A 26,504-nucleotide genomic window follows, 5' to 3' on the forward strand; every position below is an offset into this window, starting at 1 on the left:
TAAAAGTTCAATAATAGGAAAAATAACCCCCCAAAATGGGCAAAAGGCTTGAATAGACACCTGACAAAAGAAGATATATTGATGAAAAATAAGCATATAAAAAGATGTACCACCAGAGAAATGTAAATTAGAACAATAATGAGACACTCAGACACATCTATTAGAATGGTTAAAATTTAAAACACTAAGAATGGCAAATGCTAGGGATGATACGGAGTAACACAAACACTCATTTGCTGATGGGAATGCAAAATGGTACAGTTACTTTAGAAGACTGGCAGTTTCTTACAATACAAAACATAATCCTACCATAGCAACCAGCAATCACATTCATTGGTATTTAACCAAATGAGCTAAAAATTTACGTCTACATAAAAATCTGCACACAGATGTTTATAACAACTTTACTCATAATTTTCAAAACTTGGAAGCAACTGAGAGGTTTTTTTCAGCAAGTGAATAATAAATTAACCGTGATGCATCCAGACAATAGAACATTATTCAACTCTAAACGGAAATAAGCCATGAAAATACAAAGAGGAAACATAAATGGACATTAGTAAGTAAAATAAGTCAATCTGAAAATACTACACACTGCACACTGTATGCTTTCAGCTACATGATATCCTGAAAAAAGGCCAAACTATGGACACAGTAAAAAGATCAGTGGTTGTCAAGGGTTAAAGTGGAAGGAAGAATGAATAGCAGAGCATGGAGGATTTTTAGAGCAATGACACTCTGTATGCTACCACAATGGTAGATACAAGTCATTATATATTCGCCAAACCCGGGGAATATACAACACCAAGTGTGAGCCCTAATGTAAACTATGCACTTTGAGTGATAATGATGTGTCAATGTAGATTCACTGATAGTAACAAACATACCTCTTGGTGTATGATGTTGAGGGAGGAAGGTTGTTTATGTATGGGACAATGCAGTATGTGAGAACTCTGTGCCTTGTCCCCAATTTTTCTATGAATGTGAAACTGCTCTAAAGTCTATTTAAAAACATGAAGTCTACATCTTATCAACTTTCATGCTTATGGCAAACTCAAATCTCATTAGATGTCATTCCTCTTACTTCTAGAATGATCCAAATCCCACCTGTTACTTCATATCTTGTTTTGTTTTGTTTTGTTTTCTTATTCTGGAACATTCTGCACACTGTATTTCTGAGTGTGGCTCTCCATTTTCTGACACTATTTTATTTTTTATTACACTACAGAGTATTTCATGGTATCTTAAATACTAATACAAATGCCAAAAAGGCATTGCTGAATTATTACTCAAGTCAAAATTCCATTTTTCTTCCAGCAAGACTTTCTTCCCCAATGTAATGTTAAAACAGTTTATTACATTCATATTACGAGTGTTCCTAATAACCATGCCAAAACTCAACAGCTTTAAACAATAAACCCTTAATCACCTCATGAGTCTGGGAGTAAGAGATTTAGATTGCTCTTGGTTGGCAATTCCTGCCATGCTCAGTCCCATATGTGGGGCTGACTGACTGTCAACTTATTTAGGTTGCTCTTGCTTGGGGTGACTGGGCCATTAATATTCTCAGCTTTTCTCTGCATATAGCTCTAAACCTCCAACGTGTCATCACCAGCATGTTTTCAGGGAGATGACAGAGGTACAAGATAACAAGAAAAATATACAAAGATATCTTCAAGATTTTATGACTTCACTTCTGCTAACACGTAATGATTGTGAATCCCAAGGCTAAGTTCTGATTTAGAAGGCAAGGATAGGTCTTCCTGCCCACAATGAGTTGGTACTGGACGGTTATATGACAAAGAGTGAGAGTGAAGGAGGTGAATAATTAGAACCAAGTGATTTAATTTGCCATATCCACCACCCTCTTTATTATTATTCAGTTTATAATCTGCCAATCATAAATGACCCTTTACATGATAGAAATGAAAAATGAAAAAGTTTAAAATACCAGTCAGCATACAAATAGGCACATCAATCAGTGGAACAAAATAGAGAGTCCTAAAATTAACCCACACATTTACGGTCAGTTGGTTTTCAACAAAGTGGCCAAGAATATACAATAGGTAAAAAAAAAAAAAAAAAAAAAGCAGTCCCTTCAATAGAAGTTATTGACAAAACTGGGTATCCCCCTGCAGAAGAATAAAACCGGCCCTTTTTCTTACACCACATGCAAAAATCAATTGAAAAAATCAATTAAACACCTAAATGTAATACTTGAAACTGTAAGACTACTAGAAGAAAACATGGATGAATAACTGGATGGCAATGGCCTGAGCAATGATTTTTTTGGAGTTGACTCCAAAAACTCAGGCAACAAAAATAAAACTAGAAAAATGGGATTATATCAAATGAAAAAGCTTCTGCACAACAAAGTAAAAAGTTAACGAGTGAAAAGACAAAACCTGGCAACCTTTAGCTTGGGAGAAAATATTTGCAAGCCATGTTTCTAACAAGGGGTTAAAATCAAATATATATATATTTTTTATATATATATATAATATATATTATATATATAATATATATAATATATATTATATATATATAATATATATAATATATATAATATATATAATATATATACACAACTAAAACAACTCAATAACAAGAATTGTTAAATAAATTGACAAAGAACCTGAGTAGATATTTCTCAAAGAAGACATGCAAATGGCAACAGATATATGAAAAGATGTTCAACATCACTAATGTTTAGGAAAATGCAAATAAAAGACACAATGAAATATAATCTCACAACTGTCAGGATGGTAATTATCAAAAAGATGAAAGATGAAATATGAAAATGGTGAAGATGTAGAGAAAAAGGAACTCTTGTACACTATTGGTGGAAATGTAAATTAGTATAACCACTATGAAAAGCAGTATGGAGGTTCCTCAAAAACCTAAAAGTAGAATTACCATATGATCCAGCAATCCCACTTCTGAGTATTTATGGAAACGATTTAAACTCAGTGTGTTAAAGAAATATCTTCACTCTCATGTACATTGTAGCATTACTCACAATTGCCAAGTTATGGAAGCAATGTAGAGGTCCATCAATGAATAAATGGATTAAAAATGTGGTTTATATACCTAATGGAATATTATTCATTCAGCTTTTAAAAGCAGGGAAATTCTGTCATTTGTGACAACAAGGATGAACCTGGAGGACATAATGCTGAGTGAAATAAGCCAGGCACAGAAAGACATATATTGCATGTTCTCATTTATATGTAGAATTGAAAACAATTATATTCACGGAAGCAGAGAGTAGAGTGGCAATTACCAGTGGTTGGGGGTGGGAGAAATGGGAAGATGTTCGTCAAAGGGTACAATATTTTAGTTAGAAAAGAGGAATAAATGATAAGTATTTGAGGTGATGGGCATGCTAATTAGTATGATTCAATTATTCCACATTTCATACATATATCATGTATCACTTTGTACTCCAAGAATATTAAAATTATTATTTGTTAATATTCAATGAAATGAAAGTAATAAATTTTAAAACATTAGCCTTAGCGAAATTTTTCTAAAAAAAAAAAAAGAGAAATACCAATGGGTAGACAGGTTGAATTTTTCCCAACAAAATGACATAAGGGCGATGGCTTGAAGGCAAAAATTGATTTACTATTTCTAAATTTTTTACTGTTACATAAGAAAACTACTCAGAAGAACACTAGAAGTATTCTAGAAATCTGTTGCTGGTGTGTGTGTGTGTGTGTGTGTGTGTGTGTGTGTGTGTGTGTCTAGGAAATCAGCACATTCATTAGTCAATAGGCAATTTTCTAGTGGTCCCATTCAATTATGTGGGATATACTGAGATTACACAACATGCCTCATAGTGCAATTTCTTGACTTATATTTTATATAAGTGTTTCAGTTCACATGACTGCATAACAAACTACTACAAATCTTAGTAGCTTGAAACAGCTCTTTATTTTGGTCACTAATCTGCAGTTTGGCAGGACTCTGGCATCTCATCTGTGTTCCACTCAGCATCAGCTGGGGCATTGTGGAGGCTTGAGGATGGTTTGCTCACTTATATTTTTAGTTGTAAGAAGATTCAAACTGGTGGCTGAAATAGTTGGGGCTATTCAAGCATCTGTTTCTATCTTCATTTGACTACTTCAGCATGAATGCTTCAGGAAAAATAAAACACAAGGATTTCATAGTTATGTCCCAAGAGAGAAGAGAAGAGAGCCAGGTGGAAGCTGTATCACCTTTTGTCACCCATTGAATCTATGTAGTGTCACTTCCATCAAATTATGATCCCTATTTGAGGGGACAGCATTCAGATTTGATCTTTTGATGAGAAGAGTATCAAAATTCTGGGGGAGTATGTGACAATACTTACATCTCTATGGTCAATTTTGGAAAGTGCAATTAGCCACAGATGCCATAAGACTATAGCCCTGTGGTAGGGCCCACCAAGATGGCCAAAGGAAGTTTCTTCATTTCAGGGCTAATCCATGGAGGAGCGCAGCATTTAAGCTGATACTCTGTAGCCCTTATACCCTTTAAAACAATCACCATGTGCCCCATTTCCTGAGAACTCTTCTAAGAAGAAAGCTCTAGTAAGAGCTAATCAAATAAATTGTCTTTGAGCATGTACATTTTCAAAATTGTTGATATTTACAATTTACTGATTTATTTTTAGAGTTGGGGTCTCAGTATGTCCCCCATGCCAGAGTGCAGTGATGAGGCCATAGCTCACTGCAGTCTCCAACCCCTAGACTCAGGCCATTCTCCCACCTCTATCTTCCCAAGCCCTGGGATTACAGATGTAAGCCACCAAGCCTGGCAACCATGGTACCCAGAGTTATTTAGACAAGAAAATGTGTTCCCTTTTCAGATTCTATGATACTGGATTCTAATTATTCCACTTAATTAGATGCTACATTAATCATTATTTGACTTATATTTTTGAAATTAACTTATGCATTTATTTCTTTTCATTTCTCCCCAAAACTTTCCCATTAACATCACCATCAGAATGTATGACTTATGAGAAAAGAAACACATGTTGTTTTGCATTTTACCACTATATTCTCAACACACAAAATAGTTAAATGAATGAATATATTAAAATCAAAAGAAGTTGTTGCTATAAGTAAATAAGAGAGATATTAGGGAAATAGAGCCAGACTTTTACAAACAACGTATACGAAGCAGATAGGTTTTGCCAATAAGTTTGACAGAACTTAGATTTGGAGCCCCCATGTCTCAGTCTGTTCTACTACTATAACGAAATACCATAGACTGGTGGTTTGCAAACAACAGAAATTTACTTCTCACAGTTCTGGAGGCTGGAAAGTGCAAGACTATGGTGCCAACAGATCGGGTGTCCAGTGAGGGCTGGCTTTCTGGTTCACAGATGATTGTCCTTTCACTGTGTCCTCACATGTTGGAAGAGGCAAGGAAGCTCACTGTGGCCTGTATTATGAGAGGTCTGCCCTCATGACCTAATCTCCCAAGAGCTTCACCTCCCTATACCATCAGCTTGGGAGCTAAGATTTCAAAGTATGAGTTTTGAGGGACACAAATATTCATTCCATAGCACTCCACATAGAGTAGGTTCCTTTTGTGTTTGCATGCAAGAGAAGTGAGGTTATTTTATTCAGATTCTTCATGAGTTAAGAGTTATACTGTCCTAAACAACAAATTGATCCTTTTCAATATATCCTCTGCGACTGAAAAAAAGTACTATGGAAACTTCCAGGATGTTTATAAAAACAAACTAAACTAAATAGGATCTAAAAGCTCTTCAAGGTTTCTTAAAGCTCTTAAAAACTGAGATAAGCCATTTCTGTTTCTATAAGAAGTTTTAGCAGCTCTATTTATGAGTAGAGCACAGGCCTGCATGGTGAGAGAGTCCATTGAAACAGAAGGCCCTAAACAGCTTTTTCCCAGAGATTGTTTGAAGTGGGACCAAGCAGATGAAATTTGAGAAACTGAAGTATTATAAGAACACCACTCCTCCTTCTCAAACTGTAGATGATGATTAAAATCTAACGCAGATCTTTGTTACTTTAGAGTAAGACTTTGATTTCTAAAAGAAAACATATTGACATTGAAGTGAATAAAACTTTTATTGCTGTCATATATCACTGACAAACCTAGGGGAAAGAGTATAAATGTCAGAGAAAGACACCCTTGGATTCATATTCTAACTCTAACCATCATTAGCTGAGTGTCACTGGGCAAAATACTTTAAATTCCTGAGGTTCAATATTTTCCCCTTCTTATAATTGAACATACAAAAACTGAGCCCACTGCTTGCTTTTCAAGATTTCATGCAATTGCCTATTTAGGTATGAAAACAGTGCCCAGTAAAGCAAAAGTAATTGGTCCCCATCTTTCTTCTAAAAATGTGCCCTTTTTTAGATGACTTACACCCTTTCCCAGTAAAGGAGTGAAAAGTGGCTGAGAGAGTGCAAAGGATAGACACACCATTTGCAGGTGAGCTAAGGAATTGTGTGCACAGTGAGACCAGCTTCCGCTTCATGATACCTCGGGGGACTACTGGAATTTCGACGTATTCAAGGGGGCACTTGGTTAAGAAATATTTAATAAGGTTGTACAATGTACCAGAAACTGTGGGAAGCTAGATAATGTGCCCCAGAGCAGAATTCCACAGAATCAAACATCACATTTTAATAACTATCTCAACAGTCTCTTCTGCTTCAGTGTGAGTTTTTGCAATGTGAATAAGCTCCCATGTGCTTGATAAATAGGGGGCTGATGTTAGCATAATGGACAAGTCACATTAGCTCAAATGTGATTTTTCCCAGCCAGTTAATTTTTGTGTAATATCAGCTGAGCCCAGCAAGCCATTGAGGAAAACAGGCCTGTACCTCATGCCCATTCTTCTCCTGTGGTTCCAATTGACCACCTGTTCTGTTTGGGGAGTCATTTTCCTGATTTGCCTGCATTTTGACCTTGTCCCCATGACTCAGCAACCTCAACTCTTCTTGAATTTGTTTTGTCAAGCTGCTTTTCCCTTTTCTAAGGCAAAGTCCTATATTTTTCAGAGTGGTTTGTTTGTTTGTTTCTATAGGATTTAGCGTGTTTTTTTAATGCTAGTATTTTGATATGGATTGCAATTGTTTCACTATCATTTTTTTATATCAGGTTGGGAGTCACCCAACAATCCTATTAACATTTTCCCCAAAAGCCCTATTTTTATGCACATTTTCTCATAATGCTTTTAAAAGTCACATTATAGAAGAATTTTTGTTACTAACTTCCATAAAAGCCAGAGAAATGGAGGTTACACTTGAACCTTAGGAAACTTTCTCTAAGATTTGTACCCTGAGTTCTAACACCACCAGTGACAATCACTGTAACAGCCCATCCCTTCTATTGGAAAATTTCCTCCTGGATACCAGAGTTCAGTGTACCACCTATGTGGTCCCCAAAACCCCTTTGATTTTTAACACAACAGTGATCTCATGTTAATCTAATTTCTCATTGATTTCTCAATGTCAAACACAGATTCTGTCTATAATAATTAAAGTTGTAATGGTTTGTCATTGTTTTGTACAGCATTTACCCTATTGTCTGATATGTTACAGGGTATCAAAAAGCAGTTCCTGAATGACAGAATGAATTAATGTTCCACAGTGTGCACATATCAGAGGGGAACCAGAAAATTCATCAAGAGAGTCCGTGCCTACAGTTATCATAAGCACATCGTCATCAATATCCAAATTCAATAGGTAATTGCAGCTTATATTTTTTAGCTTTTGTAGCCTACCCAAATCCCATCATTTCCAGGGGTCCTATTCTATTTTAGATCAATCATTCTTAAGGTAAGTTTTATTGCCAGTGTTACAGGTGGTAAAATAAAAGGACCAGAGGGTTAAAGCAGTTTGACTACAGTGACACAGGTATTTCAGGTTCCACGGCCTTTACAACGCACGTGTTCTCTTTCCTAGCCAGATTGGCCCTGAATTGCTACAATTATTCCCAGGGATTCCTGCTTAGTAAGACTCCTGAAAGGATTATTTAGTATACAGGGTTTTTGATTCCTGACACCTTATCCTTTGTGTTCCTGTGGGCTAAGTAGTTGAGGAATTAACATATTTTGTATGGATTAATACTTTCATTTAATATCTCTGTGGAGTTGGTTTTACAGCATTGTGTGATGTTTTGTGCATGCTGATTTGAAGAGGCAGGAAAGAGAATGCTTACTTATTGACATTTTGGTTTTGGTAAATAAAGTGACCTTTAGCTTTCAGTCACACACTTGAATTTAAGTAAAGATAAATGAAAATCTGGAAACCCTGGCTAAAAATCAAGTCTATTTAGAACGAGATATGTGTTGTGCTCAGAGGAAAATACTTATTACTGCTTCCGTCAGGGCTGTTTTCCTCTAAAATATCCAGATATTCATGAAGGACGGATTAGACAAATAAATCCAAATCAGTCTTATTTTTCTTTACAAAGGCATTGATAATATGATTTTCTTAAAAGACTAAGATGTAGGCTGGCGTTGTGGCTTACACTTGTAATCCCAGCACTTTGAGAAGCCGAGGTGGGTGGATCACCTGAGGTCAGGAGTTCAAGACCCTCCTGGCCAACATGGCGAAACATTGTCTCTACTTAAAATACAAAAATTAGCTGAGTGTGGTGGTGGGCACCTGTAATCCCAGCTACTTAGGAGGCTGAGGCAGGAGAATCACTTGAACCCAAGAGGCAGAGGTTGCAGTGAGCCGAGATCGTGCCATTGCACTCCAGCCTGGGTGACAAGAGCAAAACTCTGTCTCAAAAACAAAAAGACTAAGATGTAAATCATCATAGCCTCTGGCACCCCACCTTCATGCATTTCTTCCAGAAAGATTTATTTAGTGTATATTATGGTACAGGTACTGTACTAACTGATGGAGCTACGTAGGAGAATTGAAAACAGGATAAGAATCTATGCTTTTAAAGAAAGAAGGGTTCTGTATATCCTTTTCTCATCTATATTTTGAGTGCACACCCACTGTGCAGATAGAAGTAAATGCACAGACACAGATTCAGTCTTTGTGTATATAAACATGAACTGGACTTTTTTTTGCTGTCAGAGAAGTTTTGGGAATGAGCCAAGTACAAATTATTTTACAGCAAGCCAGTGAACTGTCAAAATGAATTCAAATGTCTATCTCTCCTTACCTCAACCTACGTTACACACATATGCCTATTTTGGTTTACCTTCTGATCAGTCTCTTCCCACTGCTTTACTTCCTATCGGCAGTTCCAGTCCCTCTCCAGGAATGTCTGGACCACCATCCTCCTTTAACCGGATGCAGCTATAATGATACTGACCTCAGCAGAGAGGTGATACATGAAGGTCACACATTCCTATACCTCAGTCTCATAATAGTACGTCACTAATATATGACTGATGTGTGTGGATAGCAGAAAGACCATAACAGACACATAAAGAGAGAAAGAGCTGCAGCTAGACCTAGCACTACTTTTTAATACAATTTTCTGCTATATTATGAAGGCAAGACTGATATGTGGGGGTAGCTGGAAGAAAAAAAAAAAACACAAAAAGAAAGATAGAGAGTTGGCACTCCTATAGTCCATTATATTGCAAATTCTCCCACCCCCTTCCCCCTCTTTTGAGCACCTTACCCTCTATGCACAGAACCTGGTGTCCCTTTAGGATCTCAACCACTTCCTTGCCTGGACAGCGGCACATACTAATTCACAGAGCACAGTGTCTGGTTTCTGAGAAATTCTTCTTGAATATCTGAAAGGGTTTTAACAGAACAGTCCAAGAGTGGGTCTCTGATGGCTATTTGGCGTTTCAACTCGACTGGGTCACAGGGCACCCAGACATTTGGCCAAATATTATCTTGAGTTTGTGTGAGGGTATTCCCGCTTGAGTTAACCTTTGAATCAGTACACAGAGCATTCCAGATTGCCCCTCCCAATGTGGCTAGGGCTCATCAAATCAATTGAAGGCCTGAATAGAACAAAAAGGCTGCATGAGAGGAAATCCTTTCTGCCTGACTGCTTTGCTGAACGTTGGCCTTTTCTGGCCTTCTAACTTGGACTGAAACATGTACTCTTCTCGGGTCTTGAACCTGGTGCTTTTCAGACTTGAACTTAACCATAGGCTCTCCTGGTTCTCAACCCTTCAGATTTGGACTGGAACTACACACCAGCTCTCAAGGTTCATCAGCTTGCTAACTTCAGACTGAAAGAGAGCAAGAGGGAGAGACTCAGAGAAAGAGAAAACCAATAAGAGATATATATGTACACACACATGCACACACACACACATACACACACACACACACGATGATTCTGTTTCTCTGGAGAACACTCACTAAAATAGGTCCAGTCTTATGTAAGTCTTGTGGCCAGTGCGAGATGAATGTATGTTTCCTTATTGTTTTTTTCCTAGTAACTTTTGGTTTATTGTGCAAAGCATGACTGCAAACACTCATATACACACTCATTCTCATTTACATATACTCTCCAAATATCCTGTGAAACCATAGAAAAAAGAGAACCATTTTCCCATAGGTCACATAATTCAAAGGCATTACCACAGTCCACAAATTGAGTACATATTTCACATTACCATGCAGAGTCATTTAAATTCTTTTCCTTATCCTTCTTTTCTACACTAATTTTTGAGGCCAGCCTGTGTAGTAAAAATAATTCTTATAGATTTTAAATTTTATTTGCAGTTAGTTTTCAAAAAAATGGATGCTATCAACAACCCCCTGGTATATCAGCACCCTGTCCCTAACTCTGCATAAATAGAGTAGAAGCTTTGAAATTTAAAGATTTTTGTATTTTTTTTTCCTTTTGGACATCTAAATTGAATTCCCGGGCATTTGTGCTTTTTCTCCCAGAATACTCTGTATGTGGAAGAGGAGCAGTGCAATAAGGATTTGTTTTGCCCATTGCAGAGATAATTCTCACAGCTCCTGGCATCCCAGGGCTCCATGAGAGACGTCCCCTTACACTTAGGCTTGTGAATCTTATTCATGGGTGGATGCCACCTGGCATTACAAATGCCACGACTCCCTCATTATGATCCTGTAAGCACATTGAGAGCAGGGGTTTGGTGTGTTTTGTTCTTTGTCTTATGCCCCAGCTCTTAAATCACTGCCTGCATAGTTGGTTCTCAATATATAGGATCAAAAGCACTGGATTAATTCATGCTTCCAAAACACACTTTTTGGGGTATACTGGTGCCAGGAACTGTGAGAAAGAAAGCTAAGTGGAGTGTACAAGAGAGAATGCCAAGACAAATGTAGCAGACCTAAAGTCTAATGAGTTACAGACATAGAAGGAACATGCTAAGTGGTAGCCACAGGGAATGAAACAATATAGAGGGGCATCTATGGCCCAGCATCGTTTTCTGTTTTAAGCTTATTGTATTTGAATGGCACATTGCATTGTCTTTCTCAGACCTTCCTCTGTTTACGCACAGTTAAGCAACAAGATAAAACATTTTATCTTATTTCCATTGAAAATGTTGAGTTCTAAAGTTTTTAACAAACAAAAGCATAAAAATTGAATTATAGAAGAAATAGATACCCCTGTAGCAGTATTATATTTATTTCAGAGTGATTTTTTTTAATGATAGATTTTTAAATGTAACCATACCAATTGTGTCATATTGTTATTAGCCTGCTTGGTATTCATCTGAAAATATTATTATTTTATTTTTCTTTTTAGGGACAGAGTCTTGCTCTTGTCACCCAGGCTGGAGTACAGTGGCACATCTTGGCTCACTGCCTCCGCCTCCCGGGTTCAAGCGATTCTCCTGTCTCAGCCTCTCGAGCAGCTGGGATTACAGGCACCCGCCACCATGCCTGGCTAATTTGTGTATTTTTAGTAGAGACGGGGTTTTGCCATGTTGGCCAGGCTGGTCTCCAACTCCTGACCTTGTGATTCACTCGCCTCGGCCTCCCAAAGTGCTGGGATTACAGGCATGAGCCACCGTGCCCAGTCAAATATTATTTTTTAATGGTCTGAAATGTCAGTTCAGCTATTTTGAGACATTTATTATAATGCTGGCTTACTCTCAGGTTCTGTAAAATCAGCTACTTAAACTACGTATTGTTAAAATGAAAAGACTTTAAATATAATAAACTGGATGACAGAAAAACACGGTAAATATTTTCCAAAGTTATATATTACATCCCAGGACTTACTAGTAAAATTAGAGTCATTGGAATTTACAATTTTGCTTCTGATAAATATTAGTGAGTTCAAAAAGTCATTGAATGGGGAATTTGAGGGAAGTAAAGAATCAAAGGTTAATTCCCACGTGAAATAAAACTTTAAAGACTTTAAGTATTCTGTATTTAAGTCAATATGGCTTCATCCTGTCAAATAGTGCAACAGTAACAAAAAGCAATTAATATTTACACAGCATCTCTATTGTGTCAAGCCACAGAGTAAGACCTTGATTCCTAAATATATATATATATATATGCTAATAACAAGTGATCAAATTTAAACTTTAAAATAAATTAATAAGGTGTTTACTCCTCAACTGCCTATTTAACAAATGAAGCTATAGTGAGAAGCTTATGGTGGTTAGGTAACTACACAAGGCCAGTAAATGTCAGAACTTGGGCTACAATTCGTTAGGTGTCAACTTTATTATCCATGAAGTAATATTGCCTCTCACAGAGGGAAATGGGGAGAAAAAAGGAGGAAGGAGTAGAAAGAACAAGTGTAGAGTGAATGCATGGCTCTGAGGAATAGTTGTGGGTTCTCTCAGTTTAGACAGCAATTTATATGTAAGGCATGTATGTCTTCCTGCAGGCTTCAGCCGGAGTATCTTAGCTTTAAATTGGCTTCTACCTTTTGCTCACCAGCTTGGATGTTTGTGCAAATTTATAATGACTCTCTTTGCTGTCCCCCTCTTTGGTTTTGGACATTGATGTTTCACAAATTTCTCAACCACACGCCTCATTATAACACAGCAATCTCGGCACACTCTTACCTTCTTTTCCTGCCTTCCAGAACTTTGCCCCAGGACTCAGTTCCAGGACTTCCTGGGCACCTGAAATGAGAGTTCAAGGATGTTTTATCGTTAGAAAATTCATTGCCAAACATTCTTTTTAAAGCTCATCAAACAGATAATCAGCCTTAATTCTTGATTCTGTCAGATACATACACTAACAGCCAGACAAATAAAGGAAAACAAAGTTAAAAAAAAAAAAAAAAAAGAGGTAGTTATCAAGGCATCAGAAGAGTGTGGAATAGCCTTTTTTTTCTAGGCTTATTATTCATTTTCACTTAAGTGTTACAGCTGTGAGTGAAGAGTAGCCAGCCTTTTTTAATCAATCAAAAATCTTTTTTGGTTCACTGTGCAAAAAGAAAGAGAGTTGGCACTGCCATTTTATTTTGTTTTTCACTTGTCCATCAATTCTTTTCAGACTCCTCGGGGTAAGTAAAATACAGGTTTGTCAACCCTGTGGAGTATCCGATATGGGATTAAATTTACCTGCTGCTTTAAATTGCCTCAATCCAGGACATTTATGCAATCATTTCCCTTGATTATTGAATTATGTTCGCAATTTTCAACACTTAAAAGACAATATCCAAGAAGAATTTTATATGAAAAGAGAAACACATTGGTTTGTAACAAAGGGAAATTTTACTAGGTTTTTCTGTACTTCTTTAATGTTTCATTTCCAAAGATTTAGTTAGTGTAGAGTACATAGTATATTGCTATCAAGAGTTAATAGACAATATTCAGCAAACAAGCATACTGCCTTTATAAACAAGTATTTCTCTGAAGGAGTAGTTTGAAACACAGAGTTTCAGATCTCTGATGATAGAGAGAGTTGTGTTTTTGTTACAAAAGCATTAACTCAATAATTCCAGCATTTGTAGTATGGACTACATTATTATCCAACCTGGTTCTCTGGGACTCATTATGAATTTTTTGGGCCCAGCATTTTTGCATTTGTGTGATCTTTCTTCCAATAAATAGATACATTTCTAAAACTGAGTTGCATTATTATTTTGGTATAAAGATGAATGGAATCCAGTCTAATTGTGTTTCTTTATTTTTCTGATATTATTGTTATTATTATTATTATTATTTTCAGAGAGTGAGTCTCACCCTGTTGCCCAGGCTGGAGTGCAATGGGGCAGTCATAGCTCACTGTAACCTCAAACTCCTGGGTTCAAGTGATTCTCCCACACCAGCCTTCTGAGTAGCTAGGACTACAGGTGTGTTTCACCATTCCTGGTTAATGTTTTAAAGATTTTTTTAAAAGTGGGGGAGTTTGCCATGTTGCCCAGGCTGGTGTCGAACTCCTCCCCTCAAGTGATCCTCCTGCCTCAGCTTTCTAAAGTATGAAGATTACAGGGCCCCCATAACCAGCCCTGGTTTTACAGTAAATAAGAGCATTTGTTTGCACCCTTAATATAGCTACAGGCCCTAAAATGCTACAGCTGCAGGGCCTAAAAACGTAAGTAAATTTTGTTGACTCTGCTGAAGTTCAAGGTGGGTGACTATACACATGGCATGATTTCAAGATCTGTTTCAGATTCAAATTTTCCAAAACCACATAACTTATTGCAGTTCTATGCTTCCTTGGTCATTGACCTAAGATGTTTACTTTTTACATTGTTCATTTGGTAAAAGATCTGTGGTTGCTATGGACTTTATGAAAACGTATTTTATCCTGAGGTGACAGAGGTTATCAAGATAAATTTGTTTTTGTTTATGGAGTCCTCAAAAGTTAATTTTTCAGATTATCTAAGTGGGATTGTGGTAGGAATAGGGTGTCTGACATCATAGGCTGGTATTAAAGGAGTTGTATAGAAGCTCTGAAAGACTAGAAATAGGGTGTACAGAGAGTTCGCCCATCTGGTTCCAAAACTTGCTCTATCCACAGACTTTCTTTACTAAGTTAATGCCAGCAATTTCATTCTAGGTGCACAGGAAAAAACCCTGAGATATCTTTGGTTCCCTATTTTTTCTCATGTCTTCTATTAAATCGCATTGTCTCTACTCTCAATAAAGATTCACTTCTCTCCACATCCCATTGCTATTACTCTTGTCTAAACAATTATCACCTGTCTGAAATATTGCAATAACCACAGTTGGTCTCTGTGTTTGTATCCTTGCCACTCTTGTAATCCTTCTATATTAGTCCACTTTCATACTATATAAAGAAGTGCTTGAGACTGGGTAATTTATAAAGGAAAGTGGTTTAACTAACTCACAGTACAGCATGGCTGGAGAGGATTCAGGAAACTTACAAGCATGGCAGAAGGCAAAGGAGACACAAGGCACCTTCTTCCCAAGGTGGTAGGAAGGAGAAGTGCTGATCAAAGTGAAAAGAGTCCCTTATAAAACCATCAGATCTCATGAGAACTCACTTATTATCATGAGAGGAGAGAAACTGTCCCCATGATCCAATTATCTTCATCTGGTCTTTCCTTTGACACATGGGGATTATGGGATTATAATTTAAAATGAGATTTGGGTGGAGTCACCAAGCCTAACCATACCATTCCACCCCTGGCCCTTCCAAAATCTCATCTACCTTTCACATTTCAAAACCAAGCATACTTTCCCAACAGTGTCCAAAGTCTTAACTCATTCCAGCATTAACCCAAAAGTCCAAGTTTAAAATCGCAACTTAGACAAGGCAAGTCCCTTCCACCTATGAGCCTGTAAAATCAAAAATAAATGAGATACTTCCCAGATACAATGGTAGTACAGGATCAAATAAATGTTCCCATTTCAAAGGAGATAAATTGGCCAGAACAAAGGGGCTGTAGGCTCCATTTTTGTCCAAAATCCAGTGGGACAATCAAACCTTAAAGCTCCAAAATGATCTCCTTTGACTCCATGTCTCACATCCAGGTCATACTGATGTAAGAGGTGGGTTCCTGTGGTTTTGGGTAGCACTGCACTGTGGCTTTGCAGGGTATAGCCCCATTCCTGGCTGCTTACATGGACTGCTATTGAGTGTCTGTAGCTTTTCCAGGGACACAGTGCAAACTGTCAAAGGATCTACCATTCTGGGGTCTGGAAGACAGTGGCCATCTTCTCACAGCTTCACTAGGTAATGCCCCAGTGGGGACTCCTTTTGGTGGCTCTGGCCCCACACTTCTCTTTCACACTGACAGAATCCTAGTAGAAGTTCTACACGAGGGCTCCACTCCTGCAGCAAACTTTTGCCCGAACATCCAGGCATTTCCATACAACCTCCAAAATCTTAATGAAGGTTCCCAAACCTCAATTCTTGACTTCTGTGCACTCTTAGGCCCAATATCACATGTAAGCTGCCAAGGCTTGGGGCTTGCATTCTCTGAAGCAATTGCCTGAGCTGTACATTGGCCCCTTTTAGCCAAGGCAGGGTTGCAGGTTAGCAAGTCCTGAGTGTACACAAAGCAGCAAGACCCTGGGCCAAGCCCAGAAAACCATTTTTCTCTCCTACACTTCAGGACCTGTGATGGGAAGGGCTGCTGTGAAGACCTCTGACATGCCCTGGAGACATATTCTCCATTGTCTTGGCAATTAACATTTCGTTCCTGGTTACTTATGCAAAATTTTGACTTGAATTTCTCCTCAGAAAATTGGTTTTTCTTTTCTATTACGTTGTCAGGCTACATATTTTCCAAACTTTTATGCTCTGCTTTTCCTTTTAAACGTAAGTTCCAAGTCCAAATCATTTCTTTGTGAATGCATAAAACTGAATGATTTTAAGGCACCCAAGTGACATCTTCAAGGCTTTGCTGCTTAGAAATTTCTTTCACGAGATACCCTAAGTCATCTCTATCAAGTGTAATGTCCCACAGATGTCTAGGGCAGTGGCAAAGTGCCACCAGTCTTTTTGTGAAAGCATAGCAAAAGTCACCTTTATTCCAGTTCCCAACAAGTTTCTCACTTCCATTCGAGAACAGCTCAGCTTGGACTTCATTGTCCTTATCACTATTGGCATTTTTGTCAAAGCCATTCAACAAGTCTCCAGGAAGTTCTGAACTTTATCACATGTTCCTGTGTCATTCTGAGCTCTCCAAACTGTTTCAATCTCTACCTGTTACCCAGTTCCAAATTTGCTGCCTCATTTTCGAGTGTCTTTATAGCATCACCCCACTCTCGGCAGTACTAATTTACTTTATTGTTCTGATTTCATATAACTATAAGAAAGTGCCTGAGACTGGTAAGTTATAAAAGAAGGAGGTTTAATTGACTCACAGTTCAGTATGGCTAGGGAGGCCTCAGCAAAATTACAATTGTGGCGGAAGGCGAAGGGGAAGCAAGACACTTCCTTCACAAGGTGGAAGGAAGGAGAAGTACTGAGTGAAGGGGGAAGAACCCCTTACAAAACCGTCAGATCTTGTGAGAAATCGCTCACTATCACAAGAACAACATGGGGAAAACCACCTCCATGATCCAATTACCTCCACCTGGTCTCTCCCTTGACATGCGGGCATTATGGGGAATATAATTCAAAATGAGATTTGGGGTGGGGTCACAAATCCTAACCGATCACTTTCCAAACACAGGGGCCAAAACAATGCTGTTAAACCTATTATTAGATGTCATCCACCTGCTTCATACCCTTTGCTGCTCACTTCTTTTCTCACAGAGTAAAACCAAAGTCTTTGCTGGATATATGCAGCTCTATATAATCTGGCTCCTCATTTCCTTCTTATGTCATCTCCTATTTCTCTCCTCCATAATGGCTACATGGTAGACCTATAAAGCTCCTGGAATCTACTGGGCACTCACTGCCTCAGGAACTCTGCACTGATACTCTCTCATATTCCCTTTTTGGTTGGTCCTTTCTCTCCTTTACTCCATACCATATTTCTGTCATTTTCTCCATGAGACTAACAGTGCCCACTGCTTCTAATCTCTACCATAGACTCTACCTTAACTCTCTTCCCAGATCTATTTTACCATATAATTTTAACCTTTCAATATAGCATTTTATTATCTATCATTTATTGATTACTATCTGTCTTCCCAGAGATAAAGATTATTTATTGTCCATTTTTGTCTCTGGTGTGCTTATAAACCCTAGGACAATTCTTGAAAAATAATCATCACCTGGCATCTCCAACATTTTGCATTGTTTTTTGGAAGACAAGGGAACTTTGCCAATTTTAACATTTTACCTGAGACCAGTGCCAGAAACTAGAATTAAAAGAATAATATATCTCCTTTTTCTTTCTTTGTCCAATTTTGCTCAGGCAAAGCAAAAATAAAATTTTGATTAAGTCTAGCCTTTCTTATTCTTCTAATGAGTACCTATGATAGTGATTTAGAAAACTCATTGAATGAAGTCCAAAGGCCCCTGTGAGTCCTTAAAACATAGGTTTTAAAGACTAATCTAATGACCAATAGATTTAATAATTAGTAATGGGAACATGGCTGCACTTAGCATTACTCAACCTAAAAAGAGACCACGACTAGAAGTAAAGATGAGGCTTCTGGCCAGAGGGTCATTGATACCAGAGGAAATGACTGTTTTGGTTAATCCTTCCCCTCTGCTATGGATATCCTGGAATATTACATCATTATCCTACCCCAGCTGAACCTAAAATTTATAGAAACACAATTTTGTCTTGAATATGAGTATTTGGGAATATATAACTTCAAAATTTAGGAGACTTTTAAAAAATAGTTTAACTATTTTAGTGGTTATTTTAATATTAAAATCTTTTTAAGGTTATTTTGGAGGTTTTCACAGAGATACCTGAGACCATGTTCCAATGCACTCTACAAAAAGGACTTCTGGACTTTCACCAAGAAGACAAAATTCTGGCAGGATAAATTGATAATAGTGCAAGGGTTATTCTAAAAAATCAAAGCCTGTAGCTTACTTTAGAAAACCAACTTGCAAAGAAGCAATATGTTAAAGTAGAATAGATCAATTGGTCAGCACTAGCCTTCTCTCCTTTGTAAAGTGCTAGAGAGGAATGCTGCATATTGATTATGTGATTCTGTTCAGTAGAACCTCTCTCTCTCTCACACACACACACACACATGCACACATACACACACACACACACACGCACATTCATTCTTGCTCTCTCTCTCTTTCTCTCTGGTTTGGAAACTCATAATATTTTTTCACAAGTATTGTTGTACAGGCCTTCAACAGGCTCTTGACAAATCGGAGCACCCTTATTTTCTGTAATTTCTATCTCAAATTAACAATATTTTTTCAAAAACATAAAAAGAGTTTTCACGTATATTTACACAGGAGGTGTTTTGGTCAACTATTGCTGTGTAACAACTTACAGCAATTACTGGCAGAAGACAAAAAGAATGAACTGCTCTCATGTGTTTGCAGGTTGGCTGGGGCAGCTGTACTTCATGCTAAGTTAAGGTCACCTAGTGAGGCTGGGCTCTGCACATCTCTTTCGACTCGTGGGGCCTATGGGGATGACTAAGGCTGTTTTTGTTTGTTTGTTTGTTTGTTTGTTTTTCTTAGTGAAGATATAAGCACAAGAGCACTCTCTGAAATACACAAGATTGCTTAAGGACTAAACTAAGAGTTTATGCAAGGTCATTCTTGTCCAAATCACAATAACAAATTCAAGTTTTATGGAAGAAGCCAAAGTAAACAGGAGTAGATTAGACTTCACCTTTCCTAGGAGTTACTTTAAAATCACGTGCTAAAGAACCTACATCCAAGAACAAGTTCAGAATTAGGCCCAATATTTTAAACTACTGCAGAAGATTTTGCAAAATAGCAACAGACAGTATACAGGTTTTTTATATATTGAGTATTCTTATATATAAAAAAGCTCTACAGATATAGTCAAATAGAAAAAAAAATCTGAATTCTTTCCCACCTCTATTAAAGCTGGTAACATTACAATACAATGCTCCTGAGTTTATTGTTTCAAATCACCAATTAATGTCTTTAGCCATTTAACATTCAGAGTAAAGGAGGAACTCTTTCTGTGTTTGTGGGTTTGTTTGAGTGTTTATCTGTGGCTATAATTTTAAAATGACTATGATTACATAGATAAAGGGAAATGGAATTTCCCAAGATGAAAATGTTCATCTGGTAATTTTATGAACAAATGGAGCATCTAAGAATAGTCAAACTGCTACATATCACCAAACAAATGTCTTGCTGGTTTTAACCCAACAAATCTATTGTGGAAAAAAATATATGTAAAGAAGCTACAGAGAACAGTTGCCTCTATTCCTGCTTCCCCTTTCTTGGTTTACTATCTACAAAGCCTTCTACTCATGCAGAATAATTTTGAAATCGTCTTAATTCCTCTCCTTCTCTTGGTCTCCTCACCACCACACCAAAGCAATGCCTAGGTCCTAAGCAGCCTACACCTCCACTTGCACATAATACTCATCATTTTATAATAATTATTATTTTTTGCTACAGCCATCTATTCTTCAGAGAGGCAGAGAAAGGGGCAGTGGTAAAAAAAAAAAAAAAAAAAAAAAACAAAAAAACATTGACTCAAAGAGTTAGAGTTTCTGACTGTAAGAGTCATGTCCACCACTTTCAGCCTGTTATACAACCTTTGGTTCACTTAGAGAACCTCTATATGTCTATTCCTTCACCTTTAAAATAAAGGAGCCAGGCATGGTGGCACACTGTAGTCCCAGCTACTTGTTGGGGAGGGGGGAATTTGAGTTAGGAGGATCACTTGAGCCCAGGAGTTTGAGGCTGCAATGAGTTATGATCCAGCAGCTACACCCCAGCCTGGGCAACAGAGTGAGACTCCATCTCTAAAAATGAGTGAATAAAAATAAAGATATAAAATAAGAGAAAACATTCCACCTAAAGATATGTCACCTCGAGTTTTAATCATTCTTTCACATCATGGTTACTCTTAGATCATACTCCAACTTCTACAATAATACATCATTACCTATACTATAAATTTTGAAATCTTCAACAAGACAATGCAAATCTCCTTTTGTTTGTGACCACAGTCCTTTTGTAATTCCACCCCCTCCTATGTTCTTATAAAGATCCTGCGACAATACCTTCATTTGAGACACTGAGCAGGCCATGCCCAGAAGTTACTCTTACCCTAGATTGCCCTGCACCTCAATCTTTGTTTATCCTTTTCATCCTTTAAAGTTTGCCTAAAACACCCCTTCCTTTGTAAATATTCCCAAATATCTGAGTGAGAATATGCAGATCATTTCTGGTGGCACATTTTCTTTTTATATTTTGATTAGCTACACACATCACTCATCCTAATATACAGTCAATATTGCACAGCTTTGTCTCGCCTGTTGATTGCATGTCCTTTGAAAGCAGGATTATAATAACCTTATCATAATTTTCAATTTTATTACCCAAGTGCATTCCTATATCAAACTTCCTGTTTATATTTGTTGATTTAAAATGAGCAGATTTACCAGGAGCCTGATGTCTCTCTTTAGAAATTTAAATAAATATTCTTTTTAAAAAATATATTTATTGGGCCAGACATGGCGGCTCATGCCTGTAATCCCAGTGCTTTGGGAGGACGAGGGGGGAGGATCACCTGAGGTCAGGAATTCAATACCAGCCTGGCCAACATGGTAAAACCCCATCTCTACTGAAAAAAAAAATATATATATATATTAAAAAAGTAGCCAGGCTTGGTGGTGTGCACCCGTAGTCCCAGCTACTCAGGAGGCTGAAGCAGGAGAATCCTTGAACCCAGGAGGCAGAAACTGCAGTGAGTCAAGACCATGCCACCACACTCCAGCCTGGGCAACAGAATAAGACTGCATATCAAAAAAAAAAAAAAATATATATATATATATATATATATATATATGCGCACATATATATGCAAACACACACACACATATATTTATTTATTTATTTATTTATTTATTTATTTATTTATTTATTTAGTGGGGGATGTAGTTGTTCCCACAATTTAGTGCTATTTTTAAGTTTTTTTCAATTTTACTAAGATATAATTGACAAATACAAATTGTACATGTTTTTGATGCTATTGAAGGTGGGGGTGTTTTCTTAATTTGCTATATGTACATACTGCGAAATGACTACTTCAATCAAATTGATTCACAGATCCATTACCACACATAGCTGTCATTGTGTGTGTGTGTGTGTGTGCGTGTGAGAGAGAGAGAGAGAGAGAGAGAGAGACAAAGAGAGAGACAGAGAGATGAGAACACTTAAGATCAAATCTCTTAGCATATTTTAAGTAAACAATGTAATATTAACTATAGTAATCATACTGTACATTAGATCCCCAAAATTTATTCAAATCATAACTGAAAGCTTGTACCTTAAGGACAATACCTTCCCATTTACCCCATTCCCCAGTCCCTGGCAACCAGCTTTCTACTCTCTGCTTCCATTAGTTTGAATTTTGTAGATTCCCATATAAATAATATCATGCAATATGTGTATTTCTGTACCTAGCTTGATTCATTTTGCATAATGTCCTCCAGATTCAGTCATGTTGTCAAAAATGGCAGGATTTCCTTCATTTTTAAGTGTGAATAATATTCTATCACACACACATATATACATACCACAATATTTTATCCATTAATTGATAAACACAAGTTGTTTAAATTGTTTTCATATCTTTACTATTGTGAATAATGTTGCAATAAACATAGGAATAAAAACACTAATTTGATTTCCTTTAAATATATACCCAGAAATGAGATTGCTGGATCATATATATGGTAGTTCTATGTTTAAATTTTGAGGAACCTCAACACTGTTTTTCGTAATGGCTGCACTAATTTGTGACCTCATTTACAGTGTGCAAGTATTCCCTTTTCTCTGCATTCTTGCCAACACTTGTCTTGTATTTCTTGTCTTTTTGATAATAGCCACCTTTATAGGTGTGAAGTGATAACCCATTGTGGCTTTGATTTGCATTTTCTTGATGAATAGTGATGTTGAACAGCTTTTTATATATCTCTTGGCCATTTATATGTCTTCTTTGGAAAATGCACATTGAGGTCCTTTGTCCGTATTTTAATGGGGTTATTTGTATTTTTGAATCAAATTATAGTATCTATTTATATATTTTTGATATTAACCCTTCATCAGATATTTGCTTTGGAAATCTTTTCTCCCATTCTGTAGCTTGCTTTTTCATTTTGTTGACTGTTTTCTTTGCTGTGAAGAAGAAACTTTCTAGTTTGATGTAGTTCCACTATATTTTTTCTTTTTTCTCATGTCATATTTTTAAAAAATTATTGCAAAAATCACTGTCACAGAGTTTTGTTTTGTTTTGTTTTTTTGTTTTTTTTAACCTGTGTTTTCTTCTAGGAGGTTTAGGGCTTCGGGTCTTATATTACACTGTTTAATTCATTTCCAATTAAGTTTTATATATGGTGTAAGATGAAAGTCCAAATTCATTTTTGCATCTGAATATCTTTTCCCCAACATCATTTATGGAAGAGAATAACCCTTCCCTATTGTGTATTCTTGGCACCCTTGTCAAAGATATGTTCACTTTGTATGTGTAGGTTTATTTCTGGGCTCTTTGTTGTGTTCCATTTGTCTATGTGTCTGTTTTTACGCCATTACCATACTTTTGATCACTGTATGTTTGAAATATTGTTTGAAATCAGGAAGTGTGACATCTCCAGCTTTTTCCCTCTTTCTCAATACTGTTTTGGTTTTTTGGGGTCTTTTGTCGTTCCATAAAAAAGGTAGGATTTTTTTTTTCTATTTCTGTGAGAAATGCAACAGAAAGAATAGTAGAGAATACATTAAATTTGTAGAACACTTTGAGTAGTATGGATATTTTAACTATTAATTCTTCCAATCTATGAACATGATATATATTCATTGTGTTTCCTTCAATTTCTTTTATCAGTGTTTCATAGTTTTCTTGGAAATATTTTAGCTTTTGGGTTAAAATTATTTTTTAACCAAAAACAATTTTTATTGTTTTTGATGCTATTGAATATAGGAATGTTTTCTTAATTTTTTTCAGATAGTTTGTGACTAGTGCATAGAAACACAGTGCTGTATGTTGATTTTGTATCCTGCAACTTTACTGAATTGATTTCTTAAAGCTACAATTATCCTGAACAGAACAGAAACTGTCATGATTTCCTCCATCTACTTCTTATATTATGTTCTTTGATTTTAAGGATGGGGGAATTATCTATCCAATTGCCAGAAAATTTTGTTATAATTCTGGCTTACTTCTCATCCTTTAATTCTTGTTAATTGAAGTTCCCAAGGAGACATCCAATAAACAAAACCATTTCTGCACATATATTCTAAGGAAATAGAAAGTTCAAGGAATTTTCAGATAATTGCCAAAATATTATTATTAATCATTGATCACTTAATAGTTTTAATAATAGCATTTGATGATAAATGTATTATTTGTTAAATAATAATATTAAATGAAGCTAAATATCAAATGATATTATCATTTAATAAAAAATAAAATTATCATTGAATAAATAACATTATTCATCATTTAATATTATTTGATTATAATCATTTGTCATTTAATTTGCAGATGTGGTTTGGTGTGAGCCCATATGTGCCAGTTCTCTAAATTCCAGAATTAGGCAAAATTATCTACCCAGTTTCAGAAAGGATTAGACTGAGGTAGATTCTTTCAGACTTAGAGGTTTGCTAGGTAAGAATTAGAATTGCACTGTCTAACGAGGTAGCCACTCACTATGTCCAGTTAATGAACACTTGAAATGTACCTAATCCAAATTTATATGTGTAACATGTCTAAAATACATATCAAATTCCAAACACATAACAATAAAAATAATGTAAGCTATATCATTGGTATATTTATGTTTATTACATGTCGAGGTACTCTTTTGAACATATGCTATTAAATTATATTATTCCGTTTGCTTGTTCATTGTTTATAAGCTTCCTTGCTTAATATTCTTCATTGTGGTTTCATATGCTGTTTATGATTAAGTATACATTTTATAGCAAAACATAAAAGAGTCTTCATGATATAATCACTCCTCTAGCTTTATCTCTATATTTTCTATTCCAGCACCAAGAATCTCCATGAGAGTAGAAGCCAGGCAAGTTTTCTCTTGAATCTAGGTCTTGGTGCATTTACTCATTTTGCCTGAAACAGCTTTGCCGACTCTTAGGTCTGATGGTAACCTCTTGATCTTCAGTTTTTTAGTTCAAATATCATTTCATCTATAAAATCTTCTAGAATTTCAGGACTAGGTATGTCTCCTTCTAATGTTCTCTTGTGGTACCCTGTAAGTAGTATTATTATCTAACTTAATTATACAGTATTTAAATTGCCCGTTTACATGTTTGTCTTTTGTACTTCACTTCATGTTCTTGAAAGTTACCTTATGTGTCTTATTCATTTTGACCTCCAGTGCTTCCTATATTGCCTTTACAATAGTTATTTAAAATGTTTGTCAAATGCAGAAAATAATATATGAACCAATGAAATAATCTATTTAATTTAAGGAGAGGACAAAATTCCTTTATGTAGATGAAAACATATTTTGTAAACTCTAGATTGCAATTTTATTATTGTTGAAAATACTTGTCTTCATATTCTCTGCACCTAGCATTTCCCTCACAGGTAGTCTGTGTATAATAAAAATATTTGAACAAATAACTGAGTGACTAAAATAATTCCATAGTTTAAAAAAGGTCACATAAAGTTATCAGAGTATAAAATGAGTTATTGAGATATTGCTCTTTTGAGCCTAATTAGCCTATTAAGTTGCTTTGTAACATGTATTTCTTTATTCAGCTGAAAACAGGCAGTCTGCAAGTTTTAAAATGGCTATTCCTTTCTATTTGTCTTTTGCTTCTCATAAATTAGGCCAGCACACATCATTTCTACACTACCCAAAACCAAACTCTTAAGCCGTTTCCATTGTGCATTCATTCCAATGGAAATAATGGCTTCCACTTACCACAGTGTCAGAGGCCAGCGAAGCCAAATTGGTTGCAGCTGCATTGTTTTATAACAGGAGATAATGTTATCCCCACTGTAGTTACAAATGTGATTTCCTCAGAGTTCAAATACTCTTGGAGCTAAACTGTGATTTGATGTCTAATGGTCAACTCATGTTCGGGGGATTAAGTTAATTAAAACAGTTGCCCTACTCTATTAAAGCTCCCTGTAGACTAATTATTAAAGTGCCAAGCACCATTACAAACCTAGAGCAATTGAAAGTCACAAAGGGAGTTGCTTATATTATGGGAACTCCAGAACTCAGTAGATTATCGCCCGTAGTAAAAGAACATGCACACTGAGAAGTAGATTACCTTCTCCACAGCCACTGCGCCATTATAAAATTTACAAAGGAAAAGCCAAATGTACAAGCATTTGGATTCATAGCCCTTAGAATCTACTATTTCCAAAGCTAGTCGAATATCAGAAAAGCAGTTTGGTAAAGTGCAAATAACTCTGTTCAGGGAATCAGGAAGCATAGCTTAGAATCCCAGAGCTCCCTCTAACTGTCTGTAATGTAAACTCAGTAATTCCCTTCACTAGGTATCAAACGCCTCATCTATAAAATGAAGAGTATATATGTGACCAGTGATTCTACT

At 36.4% G+C, this 26,504-nt stretch overlaps 1 long non-coding RNA gene across 1 annotated transcript in view; it reads right to left on the reverse strand.

Annotated features, from left to right (window-relative positions):
- LOC105487798 (uncharacterized) overlaps positions 1–26,504 on the reverse strand; it is a 106,068-nt gene that overhangs the window by 25,653 nt on the left and 53,911 nt on the right. The window contains exon 3 of the long non-coding RNA XR_011621397.1: positions 12,971–13,030. This is a non-coding gene — a long non-coding RNA (uncharacterized lncRNA). The remainder of the gene's footprint in view (positions 1–12,970; positions 13,031–26,504) is intronic.

The sequence above is a fragment of the Macaca nemestrina genome, chromosome 3, assembly GCF_043159975.1.
Source record: "Macaca nemestrina isolate mMacNem1 chromosome 3, mMacNem.hap1, whole genome shotgun sequence".
Taxonomy (NCBI): Eukaryota; Metazoa; Chordata; class Mammalia; order Primates; family Cercopithecidae; genus Macaca; species Macaca nemestrina.